The 19,183-nt window shown below is 37.4% G+C and overlaps 1 long non-coding RNA gene across 1 annotated transcript; it reads left to right on the top strand.

The window, feature by feature from the left end:
• Positions 1 to 5,283: 5,283 nt before the first annotated feature.
• Positions 5,284 to 9,839, top strand: LOC135421363 (uncharacterized). Its single transcript, XR_010433975.1, has 2 exons — positions 5,284 to 5,358; positions 7,917 to 9,839. It is a non-coding gene; the product is annotated as an uncharacterized LOC135421363 (long non-coding RNA).
• Positions 9,840 to 19,183: the final 9,344 nt, after the last annotated feature.

Genomic DNA, 19,183 nt, shown 5'->3' with positions numbered 1-19,183 from the left:
TCTACTCAAGATTAATGGATCCAGTGGTTCATCTAAGGTTAGTTTCTGCGAAATGGTCCAAGAGGATTTTTTCTCTTTATTTGTATTTTTAATTTTACTTTCTTTCCTAACCTATTTTTCTTGCATCTTTCACATTTTGCCGTGATGCTAATTAATCTTGTCATCAGCTCACATTGATGACACATCTTCACAGACAAGTTATCCCGAGTTAATTTTTACCTTAATATTCATGCGTTCATAATTCAATATTCACATATTCCAACACAGTTTTAAGGAAGGCATAAGCAGTAAGAAGATTAGTGCTGAATATTCAGATATAGGTAAAAGAAGGACATCACTCTGTATGAAGAGACTCATCTGTAATTGTTTCCAGAACAAGTCAGTGTTGAGATTTTGTTTGTGCTTGTGTGGTGTCGTGTTTAACTCTCTGAAGTCCATGAAAAACATATTGTTTCCAATAAGCTTTAGGTGTATGTAAAGCCTGTACATGGCATCTCAGGATCACAAATGTCAGTGATAGTCCCTCTATGACTGAGTTGTCTGAGCCCAATGACATCCAGTAGCAATTTCAAATGGCACAAACTGTAGTAGTCTGGAGACTGCTGCAGGGGTTAAAATTACAGTTTACCCTGATAACATTCAGTAGGAACTCACTCCACAATGGCAGTGCATGTCTACAAGGGCAATCTTTACAAGGAAGGCATGAACTTCACCTGCTTGAGTGGATTAAATCAGGCAGGGGCCACAGCTACCCCAAGGGACTCAAAAACATACCCTGTGAGTGTGTGGAGTCATTTGGTGATCAGTCTCAACACACCACCCAGAATCTGCAGAACATTTAGTTCAGAAGTCACTGCAAGAAAAAGAAGAAAAGAAGCCTGACTGAACTTCCTTCCTTGATTTAGTGCAGGGTATTAGACTATTGCTTTTGGATACAAATTTTGCCATTGTTCTACTTTAGTGCTGAGCTTTAGACTTTCAGGCATAGGTACTCTCAGTTAAAGTGAATTACCACTTTGATAATAAATCACAGTGATGAGAGACAGATTATGAGATATAAGTGGCTAAACTTTGTTTTTTCCTGGTTTCAGATATATGAACAAGGATCCTAGTTAGCTGTAAATGTAATTTTTAGACCCCAAAATGGAACTGAGTTTTATATCTGCCCACTGTAACTCAAACCCAGATGCCCTAAATAATTTATCTTTGTACTGGCTCTTAACTCACCAAAGATTTCAGAAAAAAAAAAAAAAAAAGATAAGGGACTAAAAATAAATATAAAAAGAAATTTGAGATAGCATCAAATATGGCAGCAGCATTTATATTTGAAAGTAATCTGATAAGAGGAAAAAAGGGAAACACCTCTAGCAGCTGAATTAAAGCTCTGAGGAGTTAAGAAAATTAGAACAGAAAAAAGATGACACTTTTGAAGCTGAACCCAAAGGTGAGAGAAAATATCTAATCTGCAACACAGTCTGCTTAGTGCCCCATAACTCAGCACAGGATTTTTCAGCAATAAGTACAGACAGAAGCCAGCTAGGAATTGGAAGCATCAGTGAGAACATCACAAAGGGTAATGGAAAAGCTCCAGATGACTTCATGAGACTGTGGATCAGGCAAAAGAGTCAGTAAAAGTTGAATGGTGGGAACAGGTTTTCCCTTGGCAATTCTGGGAAAAACTATTTTCCACAACAGATTTTTGGGAAATTGTATTATAAATCAAAAAAGTCTTTAAACACACATTTAAAATCTTTTTTCATGGTTGAATCTTTCTGACAATTTCAAATATATGTTGTTTTCATACAAAACTTCATTTCGTGAATGAAAAAATTTCATGATGAGAAAATGCTCCCCTCTTCTCCCAAAATTGTGGAAACAAAGATAAATTAAAATAGGTGATTTGAATTTTGCAAGACATTTGATTCTCTCCACATGCAATAACAAGTTTTAATTCATATCCAATGTTCCTGATGTGATTTAAAAAAACCAACAAAACAAGATTCCAAGTCTGTCATATCTGCCAGAGTCTTCCTTTCTAACAGTATTCATTATTGCTCAAACCAGTGCAAGAAACAGATAATACGTGTTTTGTTCTTTTGACAACTATTAATTTCATTGAAAGCATAGATGTGTAGGCCTGTGTAGACACAAGATTTAAACAAGCAGTGTTTAAAACAAATCTCATTTTAAAAAGCTTGATTGACGTGGCAGTGTGCCATGTGACTGCTTTGCAAATTATAACTTGTATCCATTAGAACAAAAAAGTAGAAAAAGTTTGCCTTTTCTTTTAGGCATGTCAGATCAGGCAAAAGAGTTTCCTACTTTAAAGAGATTTGTTGTAGATGCCAGAGGCAGGACAAATAGGTATTTGGAAAAAAATTTGAATGTAATATATCAGTTGTGAAATACAGAGTGTTTTCTGCTCTCCTTTGATGAGTGACCTGTTCCTCACACAGCTTCCAGTGAACATAACAACAGTTCATGTTCTCTGGGGCAGGATCTGGAAAGTTCTGGACTTAAAATACCAAAGATCACCAGCTACATCCATGGGACCACCAACCTTCTCTAGGTGTGACAACCAAGACACCCTCTGGTTGCAGACTGTGACCTGGGTGAATGTGGCTTTGCCACTAGTCTTCCAAAATTCTGCTGAGTTGGTACCTAAAATAATCCTGCAATATCAGTATCAGATTTAAGCCCCTGAAGATGAAAAAGCAAAAGGTCACATAAAAAGCTTTACAAAGGAGTCAGGCACCCCAGATTTGAGCCTGGCCAAGAGAATCAGAGCAGGAACAGTTTTATTCCCCTGGTATCATACTCTTCCAGTAGAGAAGTTTGATTTTTCAGGCCACTCACCCCGAGTATCTGCCTCTTGCATATGGGATGAAACAAGAGCTGAAGTGAAACAGTTCACAGCTACTCTCCCAGCCTCCAGACTGACAGTCTCTCCACTCAAGATGTGCAGCTCTGACCTTTCCTTGCACTTCAGGGAAGGCAATCACCTCTGCTGCCTCCTAAAATGTTTCAGCATCTACCACAGCCAGTCTTGTGTCTTCTGTCTGCCAAGACATCTTTCTACTGAAGGATGTGAACCAGCAGCTTTTCTTTGTTAGAGTTTAAAATTAAAAATCATCATCCTAGAGAACAGCTCAGCCTCTCTCTCTCTTTGTGCATATGTTCTTTACCTTCAGGAAACCCAAGTAATTCAACTGAGCATTTGCAGTGAAAAAGCTTTAAGGAGACTACATTGTTTTTGATTCCTTGAGGGAACCTCCACTACTTTTTGTTTCAAGTAAAAAATTGCTAGAAACTTCTACAGTTCTTTAGAGCCAGATGCAACATTTGGAACTATCATTTCCATCAAAATTAGATGCAGTGCTGGAATTTAAATATTCTTCCTGCTCAAATCTGGCAGTGACCAAAATCATGCTGTCAGACTCTCAGCCTTGTATTCAGACAGAGCACCTAAAGCCAGCTCTTAGGAGCCTGTGTGTTCATGCTTTGCCAATAGTGGTCCCAAGAGCCCATTTCACTCTCATAGAATCATTAAAGTTCTCCCAGATAAAGTACAATCATGAATTCAGCATCACCATATCCGCCACTAAACCACATCTTCAAGTGCCACATTGACCTGGCTTTTCAACACTTCCAGGGATGGTGATTCCACCACTGCCCTGGGCAGTCTGTTCCAACACTTGACCACACTTTCAGGCAAGAAATTTTCCCTAGTCTTACCTCTAAAGTTTAAGAATATTAGAATTATTAATGTTGATCAGGATATTTTGGCTGATAATCTACAAGTGGGGCTGGAGGCTCACAGGGAGCTGTCTCTGTAAATGTACTGGAGAACACCTTGCTTAAAATACTGCTTTTAACCTCCATTCTGCAAAATAAGCAACAGTGACCTTTTAAGCTTCCCCCCCCCTTTTTTAAACTATATAAGTTTTTAGAAGAAAAAAAGCAAAGCTTCTACACCTGTCACTCATTTGAGGCTCTTACCACTTTAACGCTCTGTGCAACAATTCTCACCCTGATTGTACCTTATTTTCTTCAGACCTTGAAACTTTCCATCCATTTTACATCCTCTCATCCCCAAACTGGGTCCCCAAGCTCAGCTCCACGTCCTGTCCTCCCAGAGCCCTTTGTATCTCGCGGCTGAGTGAATTTTAAACTGAATTTACTAAGTCTGAAGCATGAGATTTCCCTCCTCAGACACTAGAGACTCTACCCAGAAAGAAATACCACCTCAGCTGTATTTAGATAACTAGAAAAGACCTAGCTTTGTACTTTTAGAATAACAAAACAGAAGCCAGCACATATCTACTTCTCCTAATTAAATGACACTGTTAAAGGCTTGAGTTTAAGATGTATCTGAGTGAAGATGCTTGAAAGTGAGGAATACAAATCAGTCTATAAATGAAAAAATAGAGATGTGGAAATAGCGGCAAGGAGATTTTTATCACTTTTTAAGTGACAGGTCAATTACCTTGTTTACTGAAAAACAAAAACATTTTTCTGTTAATGAAGGCCAAGTTCTCAAATTGGCAAGTAAATGGAGTTTAAAAGTGTCAAATAAGTTTTTCCTTATTTGTCAAGGGTATAAATATTCTACATGGAAATCATGAAACCATGAAGTCAGAGTTTTCCACAAGAAATAAATATGCAGACAATTTATCAGTTGCCACTGGAAATTAGTCATAATATTACTTCTAATTTTTCTCCCATACAGTTAATAATCATGTATGTTAAAACATTTACTTTATAATTCATGAGATTTGGACACTAAAGAAGTTCTGAAATTGGGTGTACAATTTTAGAAACTCATAAATATACATGACCAAAAATCCATAAATAGCAACATGTCTATCCAGCTAAGAAATGTGCTACTTTTGTGTTTTTATAATCATGCATTGAAATAAGATCAGCCAACTATTTGTGGCTGATGGAAAATGTGATGCAGAAACACACACCCTTGAGTACTAGAAATGATGGTTAATGTGTAATGTTAACTGGTGGTATGATTCATTGTGTCTTAAAATCAGTGGAATGAGCCAGACTCTATAAAAAGCTTCAAACTGGTTCTTCTGTGATGTTTTGGGGGCAAAAAAGGCACAAAGGGGAAAAAGCAGCTTTTAGAGTATTATTCTTTTGAATTTCTTCCTTATGAGACACATTGCTAGAGCTAGCTTCTGCAATGCTAGAGCATGCAGAAAAATAAACTATTTTTGTTCCTTGCAAAAATGTTGAAGTTTGAACTAGGGCCATGTGGAGATTTTGAAAGAATCCTGCACTAAGGTCATGCATCCAGCATGAATTCCTTCTAAATTAGGCAAAGCTGGACTGCACTTCCCATGTCAGGTAAGTGCCCTGACCCCACGGTCCTGGCTGCCTGGGGGAAGGATGGACTCTGCTGTCTTTTTCCCTATTGCCCACTATGGGACTTTTGATGGAACTAATACACTGCCACAACAGCTTTTCACTTTAAATGGATCTTCGCTTTCTGATGAAAAGCTACTCAGTTAGGGGGAAAAAAAAAAGAATATCACCTTATTCTAACAAACAGGAGGTGCTTTCTATTACTCAGGCTTGACAGTGCCTGACTTGTATGGGGGTGGAAAAATGAACACCTGGAGTGTTTTACTCTTTCCATATTTCACAGGGGAAGCAAAGTTTATTCCCCACAGCAGTGGCATCCTCTGCTCCATTTTGGCTTTAGCAGAGAGATAAGAAAAAAACTCTTATTATTCAGGTTGTGTCACAGATACAGGAAATCTGTGAGGGACCAGCTCATCAAGAAGAAAGATTTCCACCCACACGGGTCAGCTCAGTGAGTGCACAGTGTGGCCTGTGTGGGGGGAAACAGCACAGCCTCCCATCAGCCAGGGATGGTGCTGGGAAACGGAGGGACTGAAGAGGAACTGCAAAGTTTGTGGGGATGCTGGTTCTGCCACAGCCACCTGCACACCCCCAGCAGGAGTCACAGCTGACACTGGCACTGCAAGGCCTGGGGGAATTTGGGTCTGAACTTTGCCATGAGTTTGACACTTTCCAATGCCTCCTCCAGCAGCATTTTGTAAAGCCCTTGGCTCATGGGTGCTTTGCTTGAATGGCTAAATCAATGATATCATCACATTTACCATTCTGAGGAAGTGCTTCATGTTTTCCTGAGGCTCTGAGATTAAGTATCTTGAAAACTAAATGGCATCTGCAGGCTGTTATTTCTGAAGTGCCAGACACTGAGGGATCATACAGTCGACTTTCTGAGGCTTCATAAAAAAAAAAAAATTAAAAAAAAAAAGTAACACAAGTGGAAGTAGTAACAGGAACTGTGTTACTACACAGTAAACCTTCAAATCAACAGTCTGACTAATGCATGAGTCATTATTCATATTAAAAATAATTGCTAAATAAAACCCACAAAAATAAGTTATGTGGAACTTTAGTAATACATGTATACAAGTTTTCTGTGCAAACTAAAAATCAACTTATATTCTTAAGCCTTATAAATTATTGACTTTTCATCAAAAAGCAGATAATACATTACCCATCCATATACTTCAACCATCATACTATAGCTTGTGCCCAAGTTTAGATCTTGTGTATAGATTTACTCTTCTGCTAATGCATCCCAATATCACAAGCAATCTCTCAGAAAAGACAGCTTGTAGACTTCTGCAAACAGCCAGCTGAGTTAAATCTTAGCAGTTCTAACCTCAGAGCTTAATTGATTACAGTGAAGATTAAAGCAGACATATTCCAACTCCAGGATTTATTGCTTACTGTACCGATGATAGGTTTCTGTCACACCAGGGTCAAGACAGACTTTCTATACTTGCAAACAGTAAATACAATATAATTGCACTTCAGAGTCAGATGGATATCAGCAGAGAAAGGACTATGAATGTGTGTAGCTAGCAGAAAACATCATAGGTTCAAAAATATGAGTTGAGAGCACTACAGAAAAATGATTTGAGATCCATAAATTTCCTTGGATGTAGAGCAAGCACACAGATGGGTGAGAAATAACAGAATTTAAATTACTTTGTTGTTCAGTTACAGCTTAAAATAGCATCCATTTAAATATTAAAGAATATAGTGATTTGGCTCATAATACACAATTACAACATCTTTTAGAAACCAGATGAATGTTTAGAAGCTTTATGCTGCCTGAACCCTGGCTACAATGCTTGGCAACCCAAAAGTAACCTCAATCAGCCGAGAAAATTCTTTCAGGAAAAACCTACCTGAAAGCAGTTTAGCAGAAGGAGATTATTGAATTATTTTTTGCCAGTCTGTCAGGGGTTCACAGTGCCTTCATCTGCTTCCTGGGTCTTTGCAGTGACTGCAGAAAATGTCTGTGCAAAATTCAAGAATTATTGGCTGTGTTTTGAATTCATCAACATGGAAAGAACACTGCCAACAGGGTCAAGTTGGTTATTTACCAGCATAGGAACAGCAGAGGATTAAAAAAAAAAAAAAAAAAACAACCTTAAGTACCCATCTGACTGAAAACACGTTAGTATGACAAGATGGATGAAATTTGAAGATGCCATTGTCTGAAATCACACCAAAAAAGAAAGCGGGGGGGGAGTGTAAAAAAATCTGCAGAAGCCAGTCTTTTGAAGCAGAGACAGGGTGAAAGATTGATACAATCTCAGAGAAATGACCCCAGAAGATGACAGTGGATGTCCCTAATTCAAAATAGTCACACCCGGGACAGGAATATTCCATCCAAGTTTCATTTTAATGATGAAGAAACACATTCTGAAAATTGGATGTGAGTCTGTTTACGCTGTTTCATCCATCTTTCTTTTTCTCTTGAGCTACTTAATGCAAAGAACAGTTCATTTTTTATCTTTTTCTTTTCTCTTCTTTTTTTTTTTTTTCCCTGACATCTGTGTTATTTCGATTACTAGGTGGCCCACAAGGGACAAATTGTTAGCACCCAAGGAAGTCTGCAGCCTGTGGGACTGAAAGTCATCCAAGTCTGTGCCAAAAACACGAAGGAGGAGCCACTAGAAATGGAAGAGTCTCAACAGGAAAAGATCTGAAATCAAAGAGCTCTAGTAGTCTGGAGCCTAAAGCCTGAGCATTACTAAGTGTTCAGCTCACATTCAACTTTTCAGTGCAATATGAGAGATGACAACACAATAAAGTAATGTATGAGAGCAACAGCACTAAAACCATGGGTTTCTGGTGTGAAGGGAGCGGTGACCCTAATTTAAATCGGGTCACTTCCTGGCTCTAGATAGGTCCGAAAACACAGGTGTCATTGTAGAAAGGAGCCTGGAAACATTATTGTTCACGTGTAATTCTGGAGGTTAAACTGGGATTATGTGTTTTATGTCCTCCTCAGCTCAGTTATGCAGGAAGGAGAACAGCTACTTGTGAACTTTGAGACATTACTGCTCCCACAAGCCAAACACAGTGTGACAAACACTTCAGTACCATAGAAAATGATGCAATTAGGGACAACTACTACACAGACTTTTTTTTAACTTTGTGAAACATATAAATTCAAATGTGTGATATTTAGTGATAAATTCTTAAAATGCATACATCTTTTTCACCTACACTTTTTGTTTAATTCTTTTATGTTTGGTTGGTTGGTTTGGGGGGTTTGTTTTTGGTTTTAGAGACCTTCTTTGAGGATATGGAACCTTCTCTTACCATTTTACTACTAAAGATTCTCCTTTAGTATCTGTTGTAGTACAAAAGCAAAGGCTGGAAAGTCTTATTACAGCATTTACAGATTCAGAATCCCCATAAAACAAATCCAGTCCTGGTCCAAAAGCACTATAAGTTGAGTGCATGATAACAACAATCTAAATATAAACAAGTTTCCATAATAATTGCTAATGCTTTCTAAATTAGGTTTACCCAAGTATATACTTTCTCGTAGGCAGTTTTGAACTGAACTGTCTCACAGGAGTGTGTCCACCAGGAAACAGAATAGCTCAGAAGGTGTGAATGATTCAGATGCATCATCAGGAACAACAAGATCCCAATGCATTTAGTCATATTTCACTGCCTCCTACATAATTAATTTAATTTATTTGCTATGCTCTCAATCCACTTCTCCATTATTACGAAAAGAACCGAGGCTTGAAAATCATCTAAGTACCCATGGATATGGAAATACATTGTGACAGGTGACTGTGTGAAAAGACATGTCTGGGGTGAGATTTATCTCAGCTTGCTGTGTCCACACACTTTTTTATAGCAGCTATCCTGTCTCTTTAGTTGGTGAGTCTCTCCTCAGAGAGGAAAAAATGCCCTGTGGCATTGATTGTATATTGGGTTTGGATCCATTAAGTCCCTCTAATTCCCGTTGGCTAAGCATGCTGGATATAAGTCACACTAGGCACAGAGCCTTTGGGAAAATTCAGTACATTGGAGTCCAGGTCCAAAGGCTTTAAATTATTAGATTCATTCTTAGGGACCAGAAACTGTGTGACTCAGGTAAACAAACCTCTCTGTATTCCTGGAATTGAAGGCAATCAAATTTCATTTTCTTTTAGAGAGTTTATTTGCTATTAGTGACACAGATTGAGTTCATTATCGAATATTCCCGTGGGACAACCAGGACTGGGCCTTTGTATTTGCAGCACATGGTGCTCAACGCAGCAAATTAACCTGGGAGAGCTTTATTCTGCATTGCTCCAAGCTACATTGCAACTGGAAGTCTTAGGGGGATTTGAGGGTCCTGAATGAAAGATTATTTCTTAGTTCAAAATAGGTGTTGCTGACTATCTGAATGTGTTATTGCCAAAAGAATAATGATTCTCCTCTCTTTTTGCATTTTTTTAATGACTAAAATAAATTACTTTGACGTACACCTTAATTATAAAAAGCATTACCAAACTCTATGATGGCATAGGAAATACAGTTATTAAAATCACAAATGACTCTAAGCACAGAAGAGTCTCAAGCAGGTTGGAAGACAGGTCTACAATTCAAAATGATTCTGGCAAACTGAGAAAATACTGCAGACAAAAAAATAAGATGCCATTCAATAAAGACAGCTGTAAAGTTTAACACCTGGGCAGGAAGAATAAACTGGCTGGGGAACAATTCACTAGGCAACGGTGATGCTGAAAGGAAACTGGGGACTAGAATAGCTCACCAACTCCAAGCTGTTGAAAAAAATAAGGAAAAGGCTGAAGGAGGATGCATCAATGGGAATATTTTCTATTGGATGGAGGACACTGGCCTCTTTGCTTCACAGGTGGGACCAGAGCATCAGTTGTGGTTCATACTGAGAACTGCACTCCAAGAAAGAGAAGAATAATGGTCCTCAGTGTAATTTTCTGATTCCTCAGTATAGATATTCTCTCTTTTTTTTTTTTTTTTTTTTTAATATGCAGAATATGCTCAACTGGAAATAATTTACCTTCTGAGTTATTTTTTCACACTTGATACAGAGGTGACCAAAAAAGAAATCTGTCACATCAGCCTGGAATTTGACATGTTTTTAATAAAACATGAATTAATTTTTATTGCTGTATCCATTCTACGCATTTAAAAAAAAATCATAAAAAATGCATGTGAAAATTCTGAAATATTTTATTCTATTTCCTGACCTGAAAGGAAATGCTTAGTTTCAACTGGCCATTAGCTGAGTTGGCTGATCTCAGTGCCTTTGTTGTCCAGTGGGAACCACAAAACTGTGTCCCTCTTTGGCCAGGTTTCAGTTTCCCTTCCTTATTGTTGGCTCAAACACACAAAATCTAAGGTTGGTCAGAAACAAATTATTTCTTGACAGAGAATTTTTACTGACACAGACTTTTCTTTTGCAGAAATGCTGAAGTTAAAGAAAAACTCATTTAGTAGTGAGAATGTACTTGAAATGTAACCAAAGATTCTCAGATTTTTACCTTCGAAGGAAAAAATATTAATCTTACATTATGACTAATGTTACTTATCTCCCAGAGCTAGAGGTCTATCTTCAAATCCTCGTACAGGCAGAGTATTCCACATGAAGCTGAGATAACCCAACACAGCCAGACATCCTTTTTTGGAAAAAGATCCTATTCTACACCCTCTCTCCATCAGGCTGCTGACTCATTAGAACAGGCAAGGTCACACTTGTTTGAGTATAACACCACAGGTTTCAGGGATTTCCATCTTTTCCCACTAAGGTTTAGATTTTTTGCAGCTTGAAAGTGAAAGAGAGCTCTAACGTTGACTTTCAAAAGTACATTTGCAGATCAGCTTATTATAATTTGCACTGAATTATTAAAGCAGAGCTGACTGATTAATTCAGAATGTGTGTGCTGGTTCTACCAGAGCATACTGTGCTCCACAGAGCAAATGAAATCGGAGCAGATTGAGAGGGGCAGATCTTGTGCAGCTTCTTTGCTGACCCCTGCAGGCACAAGCTGATTCTGTCAATTTTTGCCTTAGACTACATCTGTTTTGTACACTTCTTGCACAACACGGAGCTCAGGAGGAAATTAAATATGGCCTAAATCTACATTCTAATGCAATTCTAATGCACCACATTATTTCTGGTAATAATCTCCCCCCACAGAAAGAATTGATGCATATTATCAAGCGTGAATATATTTAATGATTTAAAAGAGAAATGAATTCATTAAAATACTCATTCACCTCAAAACAGTACTAAGGTAGAGGAACAGGTGAGGAAATGGTTCTGCCAGGTTTTTCAAACAATACAAAAAGAAATGATAGCATTTGATAGAAATTATTGTATCTATCTTTTCGAGGTGTATCAATATGATACATACATAACATCATCAAGGTTTGTGTTTTCCAAACTTTCTATTGCCTGGGTTTCTTTCCTGGCATCCTCCTCCTTCTTGATTTGCTGCCTTCTCCAGCCCCTCTGTGCTCTCCAGCCTGGGAACACCTGCTGCTGCTTCCCCTCTACCACTCCTGATCCAACTCACTCATCCTCTTCCTCAGATTTGTGCCTCCATTTCTTAATTCCAGACCTCTGCTTTTGCCTCCATGCTCAGATACCTTTTTGACAGCTCCTACTGTTCCGTACTTCCCCACCTCCTCATTGCTTTTCCTTCCTTCTCCTCCCCTGTAAGCACTTTTGTCTCTGTTGCAGCTCCTCACACCTGCCTCCCACACCTTGCCTTGGGCTGCTGTGCTCAGCTGAGCTCACACTGGGCTCCCAGTTCAGTCCCAGTGCACTCTGCACCATTACCAGTACCCAGCACCCTTCTGCTGGGGGTCCTGACTGCTCAGTTCAGATAATGGTATTGCCATGAGGGCATCATCCTCTGCTGTATCCATTCTGTGCAAACTGCTCTCTCTGATCAAAGTAAAAAATGGAACTTTTGAGAATTTTCCGAGTTGCAAAAGATCGAGAGTTTCTATTCATGAGAACACCACGCAGTATTTAGAGTGACAGGGAAAAACAAACAACCACCATGCAAAAAACCCCCACGATGTACTCGGCTTGTTTTGGAAATCAGACATAGAGATCTACCAGAGAAAAGAACTAACGTGAACTCCTAATGATATATAAATATTCCCTGTGGGAAAATAAATAAAACAATGCTCCTTTTGCAACAGCAGGTATGAAATCTTAACAGTGTGAAAAAAACCCCACCTTGATCTTAAGCTTTTCTGTTTCTTGAATCTGTTTACATCACGAAGCCTTTCTGAAGCAGGTGAGCAATAAAAGATGATGAACCATAGTTCCTTACCTGAGTGATCAGAGAACATTGCATGCAGACCTCAAATAAGCTGGATTTCAAGAGCATTAGTCCTATATAGATAAAAGCACATTTTTAAGAGAGATGTGAGTTACTTAAATAGACAGTGCCTCACCAGGTAATTGAAAGTTGGACTGTTATTTCTTGGACACCTGTTCTTTCAATCTAGCAAGATCATGTGAGTTTAGTATGATTATTGATATCTTCTGTATTTCAGCACTGCATGAACATGACCTAAGTAACATGGAGGGGAGAGGAATCCATGTAACTATCTAAACATACCATTTTTTGAAGAGCAAAATAAATGCATTTGTCTTACTGACACAGGCGATGAATACAAATACTAGATAAAAATGTTCTAATGTTAATCAGATGTGGGTTTAGAATCAGGTTTTACTGCAGTTACAAAAGAAGATAAAGACTTTGAGAAAATAAACTGCTACTACACCTGAGAAAAATGAAGTCTCCATGTTTCCTCAAAAATACCTCCAGGTGGGATTCTCAGGCAGAGGAGGACCAGTCAGCTCTCAAATTTCAGTTGTCATTTTCTAGCTGGTTATTCTATTTATTTCCTTAGACATAATGATGAAATAAACATAACATTCCAGTCATGTAAATGAAAATTTCAGTGACAATATTTGGATTCATCTTCACACAAGGAAAAGCTGAGAATTCTCAGCTTCTACAAATCAATCTGTGCCTCTGTGCAAGATTTCTTGATCTATGCAGGCTGAAACAAGGGAGAATAAATTAATGGCTACCTGGAAGTCTGAAAAGTTATAGTTAGTTCTGAATTAAAGCTATGAAAAGGAAAATTAATTCTGAATGTTGAAAAATATTTTTTAATTATGTGTTCCGTTAAACAACAAGGGCATGTGCACCCACAAAAGCAGCTTTATGAGGTGATATTTTATGATTGGGTGGGAAAACTAATTTTAAGCATCCTTCAGGGCATAATTTTGCATTGGATAAAATACAGGAATGGTATTTTGCTTTCAATTGTTTCTATACTTCTAAGACGAATTGAAAAATTACTGGTCTTTAACCACTGCCTTCTCTATTAATACTTTTCCATCAAGTTATTGTTCTTTTTCAGATCTCATCTTTGACTGAGTATTTCTGATAAGTCAGGACCTGCTCTGGGTTTCCAAATGTGCAGCAACTGTTAGATGTGCAGCAGACAGCAGGAAGGTATTCAGGCAGCTCAAAGTGCTTTTTAGAACCATTAGATGATGATCCATCTTGGAAACATTACCTAATGTCAACTTTATGTGCCTAAACTCAGAAAAATACAGGTCAAATTTTCATCTCCAAACTTTCTAATGGCGTCTACAAAACTGCAAAATTCCCCTCTACAGAAATGTCTTTTTGTAAACAGTATTGTCCTTTCCAGATTTATTGTCTGCAGGGCACGAAAACACAAATAAAATAAACACAGAATAAGGTAGTAAACACAACAGATTTTTAATAATTCCCATTTGCCCATGCTCCTCCTCTGTCATTTACTGCCTTGGATCCTAACTGTGGTCTGTGACAGTGAATTGAAAAAGTCCTGTTAAATGACCATGATTGGCCTAAAAAGACGAATTTAACATTTAAGTGTTTTCAGAACTTCAGTTTAATATATTCTCTGGGAACATTTTTATTGTATTTTCTCTTTCACTCTAATTGTTCAGTTTTAATTTGTCCTCTCTAAGCATATCATTCGTTTCTACATTGCTCTTGTTTCTCAAGGTGAAGAGCAAGCCCTCAGTCAAGTAGACTCTTACGAAAACAGACAAAAGAAAGAAGTAAAATTACAAGGCAATAAAAAAATGTTAAGAAAAAACCTCACAATTCTGTGAGAAAAATTTATGTATTCTTTATCCCTGTAAACAGCTGTTTATTCCTGTAAACAGTTCCAATATCCTTAGGATATTTCCCTTTTGTACCTATTCGCTCATACAGATGCAATATATTCAGTTTCTCTATCTAAACAGAGATTTTTATCTAACTACCCAATTAGAGTAGCCTGAAAAGAAGGGGAGAGAATACCTTATATAGTTCTCTGTTTTATCCAGAGGGCAGGTAAAGAAATGGGTTTTTATTTATCTACACAGATAAGCAATATAAATGAGAAAGAGTAAATAGATTGAGGTTCTCTGTCTATATTTGTATCAAAATTGCTATAGTTTCTAATTTCAGATTCTTTTCATTATTTTGCTTATTTTTATTTAACTATGGTTTTGTTCTGTCATTGTTAATTCAAATATTATGAAACTTTGACTGGGTTATTTTTTAAATACCTGTAAAATCTTCATTGATTTTGATGGAAGCAGATGTAAATCAATAATGAGAGTTTCAGAAAAAAAGAACTATTCATTATTGGACAGAACTAGTACAATTTGACGTTATGCTGTTTCATTCCAGAATAAATAATGCAAAATAAATGAGGAAATTTAAAACATTTCATTGCAACTTTGCAAAGTTGTAAAATATTAAAGAAGTAAAACCCATTAAATAATAATAGCTCAAGGCTGTAAACTTCCATTCCACAGAAATTAAGAAGAAAATTACCTTAATGAGAAAAATATGCAACTGCTCGGGTAACTGTACCCAAAATGAGAGTAAGTGTGCATGCCTGACTGAATAAATTGTCTAACTAAAAAAATTCTCTTAGAAACTCCCCTAGAACATGCTATTATGCACAATTTATTTCATAGTTTTGGCTCGGAAAGGCAGTGGTTCAATACTGTGCCAGTGAAAATTGTGATCTGTAAAAATCTGTGAGGTTCCTAATTGGCAAAGTTAGTGCACAGTTGAGTTTGATTATGTTGTCATAATATAGGCAAAGTTAAATAATTGGATGACAAATGTGTCAACTGCAGCCCTAAATTAAAACTACAGATGAAATTAAGAAGAATAAACTGTTTCAAGGCTTGTGGCCAACAAGTCAGAGGCAGTGAAGTAGTGACTCATCAAGTGAAATACATCTTTCTCTGGGCTTCCCCAATAACTCAGGACACTGAATGAGTTAAATCAGAGAGCTGGGGGGATGATGGAAGAGGTGTTATAAGCACTCCTTCACAGAGTAAAGCAGCTTTTCTGGCTCTGAAATCAACTGATCCAATATACAGAAGATTTTCCTATTCCAATTCCACCAGAATTTTAAAGCCACCCTCAAGCACTCTGAATCAAAGGTAACATAAAAACTGCTTTTAGCAAAACCGAGGAATAGAGCATCGAAACTTCAAACCTCTGCCAGACAAAGCAAACGAACAAACAGAAATCCCAGAGCAGAATTACACTCAATGAAATCCTACATTAGTGTTTAATCTGTTCAGCCATGGGGTACCTTGTAGGCAAGTTGGTTAATTTTTTTTTCTGTACTGCAATTTCCCCACACATAAAATAGGACAGCGATGTTTGCTTAGTTGCAGTGGTTGTGAGAATTTAAACCCTGCACACATCTCTGTTTTGCAGGCAGGAACAAACACCCATTTGCATAGCACTGGGCTGGGGAAGGTATCATTAATCATAAAGAACATTAATCATAAAGAACTTTAATCATAAAGAAGAGATCAAGCATTTTTTCTGAATTGTTCTGAGAAAGGTTATTAATCCAAAAATCCAAGATAGGACTTCAGTGTACCTGCACTTCCTCCAGCTTTGGACGTTTTGCTGACCTGCCTAAATTAGAGGCCCCATCACTCTCTGTTCCCTCGACAGATTTTTGGGAAGGAGGGATGCTCCAGATGGCATTCCAGATCCTGCCTGGTACAAATCACCCCCTGCAGCTGTCTCCTCTCCACACACAGCCTAAGGTGAGCACTTGAGGTGCTTCAGTTGGAAATGACAGTTAAGAATTATTTAAAGGAAGAATTCAGGATAAATCCAAAAATTATGAGAAGTAACGTAATTGAGAACCAACCAGTTTTTAATCTCCAAACCCCATGCTTCATTTGTAACAGTAGAAATGTAAGTTTTCACTAACAATATCTTACCAGCACATCCAGATTTCTCTGTAACACTCCATATGTTGAGTGAAAACTCCAGAGTAAGGGTGTTTTTCACCCCAGTTTTACTCATACTGCAGGTGCATCTCTTAAAGCACAGATACTTACACAGATTCATTGTGTATTCATAAACAAGGATACTTCTATTTCTTAATTTTATGTAAAATTTCTTTTGAGGACTTAGAGCTGTTACAGTAAAATACATGTAACAGAGATTAGAATTTTCACTGTTAACAAGAATGCAATTTAATGACCCTAAGCATGGACTGTAAGAGGCACTGTTATGCCATATTAATGGTGTTTTCCTGCAAAAGCCAATTACTTCAGGCCACAATGATAACCTATTTCGTAGCAATAAGTCATGGTTGCAAAAAGATTTCCGTCTCTTATAATTATCTTTAGGAAACGGGTGAGGGGCAATGCAAAAGTTGTCACTGATAATACAGGGCATCAGGAAACAAAAGAATAAAAACATAGATGCAGCTCCTGGAATAGGCATTTGTTGCTAGGAGGAGGATGACTACTATTAAAAAATCCCCTTCTGAAGCCAGAAGAGGAGGAAATAAAAATATTTCAATGGGCATTTTAGCAAAACAACTAAAAATATCTTCCAAATGTTCTCCCAAGTTTCAAGCATTGGGGAAGTTTTTTTCTCTCTCTCACCTCTCCATTTGCTTGTTTTTTTATTACTTGACTATTTCCCTCTCAAAACTTGCTCTAAGAAAACAATGTCTTGAGAAAGTGTTGTGTTCTCTTCTTTGCTAAAAAATACGCTGGTACTGAGCAAATCACATATATTTTCCATCCAGCAGAGGCCAGTTACATCCACTGACCCATTGATTTTTCAGCTATCAGGTAACTATAAAGCCTCTGGGTTCTTAGCAACACATGGAAGAAGAAAAGAGTTTTAATCATATTCTTCTTCTGTGAGATGCTCTACTTGGAAATAGATTTTATTTAAAGAAATACTATGAAGAAAAAATCAAATCACACTTCAGTCAGTTCTCTTCCTGTCTACTATTGTTGAGGCAGCTTCAATGGTTCCCCATGGCAGTTGATTGACTCTCCCAGCTCCCTGTAACAGCTCTAGGAAAGAGAAGCAACTTTTTGGAGAAACAGTTTTATGAAGATGCAAGGTGACAGGAGAAACACAAGCAAATGTAGTAACTGAAACTACTTTTAACCTTTTTAACTGACCAGACTTGAAGTTGACCTTGAGCCTTTAACTTGGATTTGTTTTAACTTTTCTAAGCCAATTATTCCTTCCATTCTATTAACAACTTGAAAGTATAAAATGTCACACGTATTTGAGTTCCTTTATATAGCACTGTGTCTGTAGAACAGTACTGTCATATAAACTGTTTGAACAATAAAATCTTGGCCTGACTGATATCATTTGGAGATTTGTCATCAACTTAAGAAATCCAGAAGTGCTTCAATAATACAGAATATAAGATTCATGGTGATTTAGTTTGTGGTGTTTTAAAGATCCCTGTAAGCCAGTCGTTTCAGTTGTGACAGTATAAGCCAAATTGACAACATAGCATATATCTAAACAGCACTCATGCAGTTTCTGGCTCCATAAGTTTTGCAGATAGGAGTATCAGCCAAAATTTATTAAGCAATTATATATGATTAATTGTACTGTTACAAATATATGAAGATTATTCATCACCTCTCCCATGATTCCTTGCACAGCTTGCTGGTATAGATCTGTATTATATTTTTATTTGTCATTTCTTCTGTTTGTATTTTAATCTGTGATCAGAAAAACAAGATCTTTGTCTGGTCAGCAGACTTAATGTTACCTGGCTTTTAGTAGTCATAGCAATGGCGTTGAGCTCAACCTTGGAAATTATCCATCACATCCTATATGTGTCCATTTTCACCTTCTGGTTACAGGACTGTTAAAGAGAGGGTAGAATTGACTTGTGCAGGACATACTGTACCTGATTAGCTGACTGGGAAACACAATTCAGGTCCTCAGACTTCCATCCACTCAACTATGTGCTTAATAACTGCCTCTGGATTAGATAATGGATCCTGTACTCAAGGAAATGAAAGAGGAGCTTTCACCATGAAGTTCAGTTCGTAAACAGCAATTTATGCCACTGCAAGGTCTCACCGAGAACTCAGCAAAAATAGATGGAATTGAGGATTTCAAAACTGAAGACCACACATGAAAGATCTTTTCTCTTTATGCAGAAAAAATAAAAAATAATTGCTATATCACATATTAATGAGATTATGAAGAGGCATTTATTTTTTATTTATATCTCTCATTAAATACCACAGAAATCCACTCAAAGTTATTGTCTTAGTTCTAAGTTTATTCTGAAGAATTTAGAAATAATTGTCAGTCCTTCTTGGTCCACTGAAATGCCACCTGGATTTTCAAGTATAAGGGAATAAACCTAGAAATAATCTTTTTCACAACAGACAATCTTTTTGCTGTTCAGTAACTCTATCTTCCCTTTCTTTCTCCTTGCTAGTCCA

This window comes from Pseudopipra pipra, chromosome 13 (assembly GCF_036250125.1).
Source record: "Pseudopipra pipra isolate bDixPip1 chromosome 13, bDixPip1.hap1, whole genome shotgun sequence".
Lineage (NCBI taxonomy): Eukaryota > Metazoa > Chordata > Aves > Passeriformes > Pipridae > Pseudopipra > Pseudopipra pipra.
Note: the sequence above shows the minus strand (reverse complement) of the source record. Positions and strands in the feature narration are given on the sequence as shown.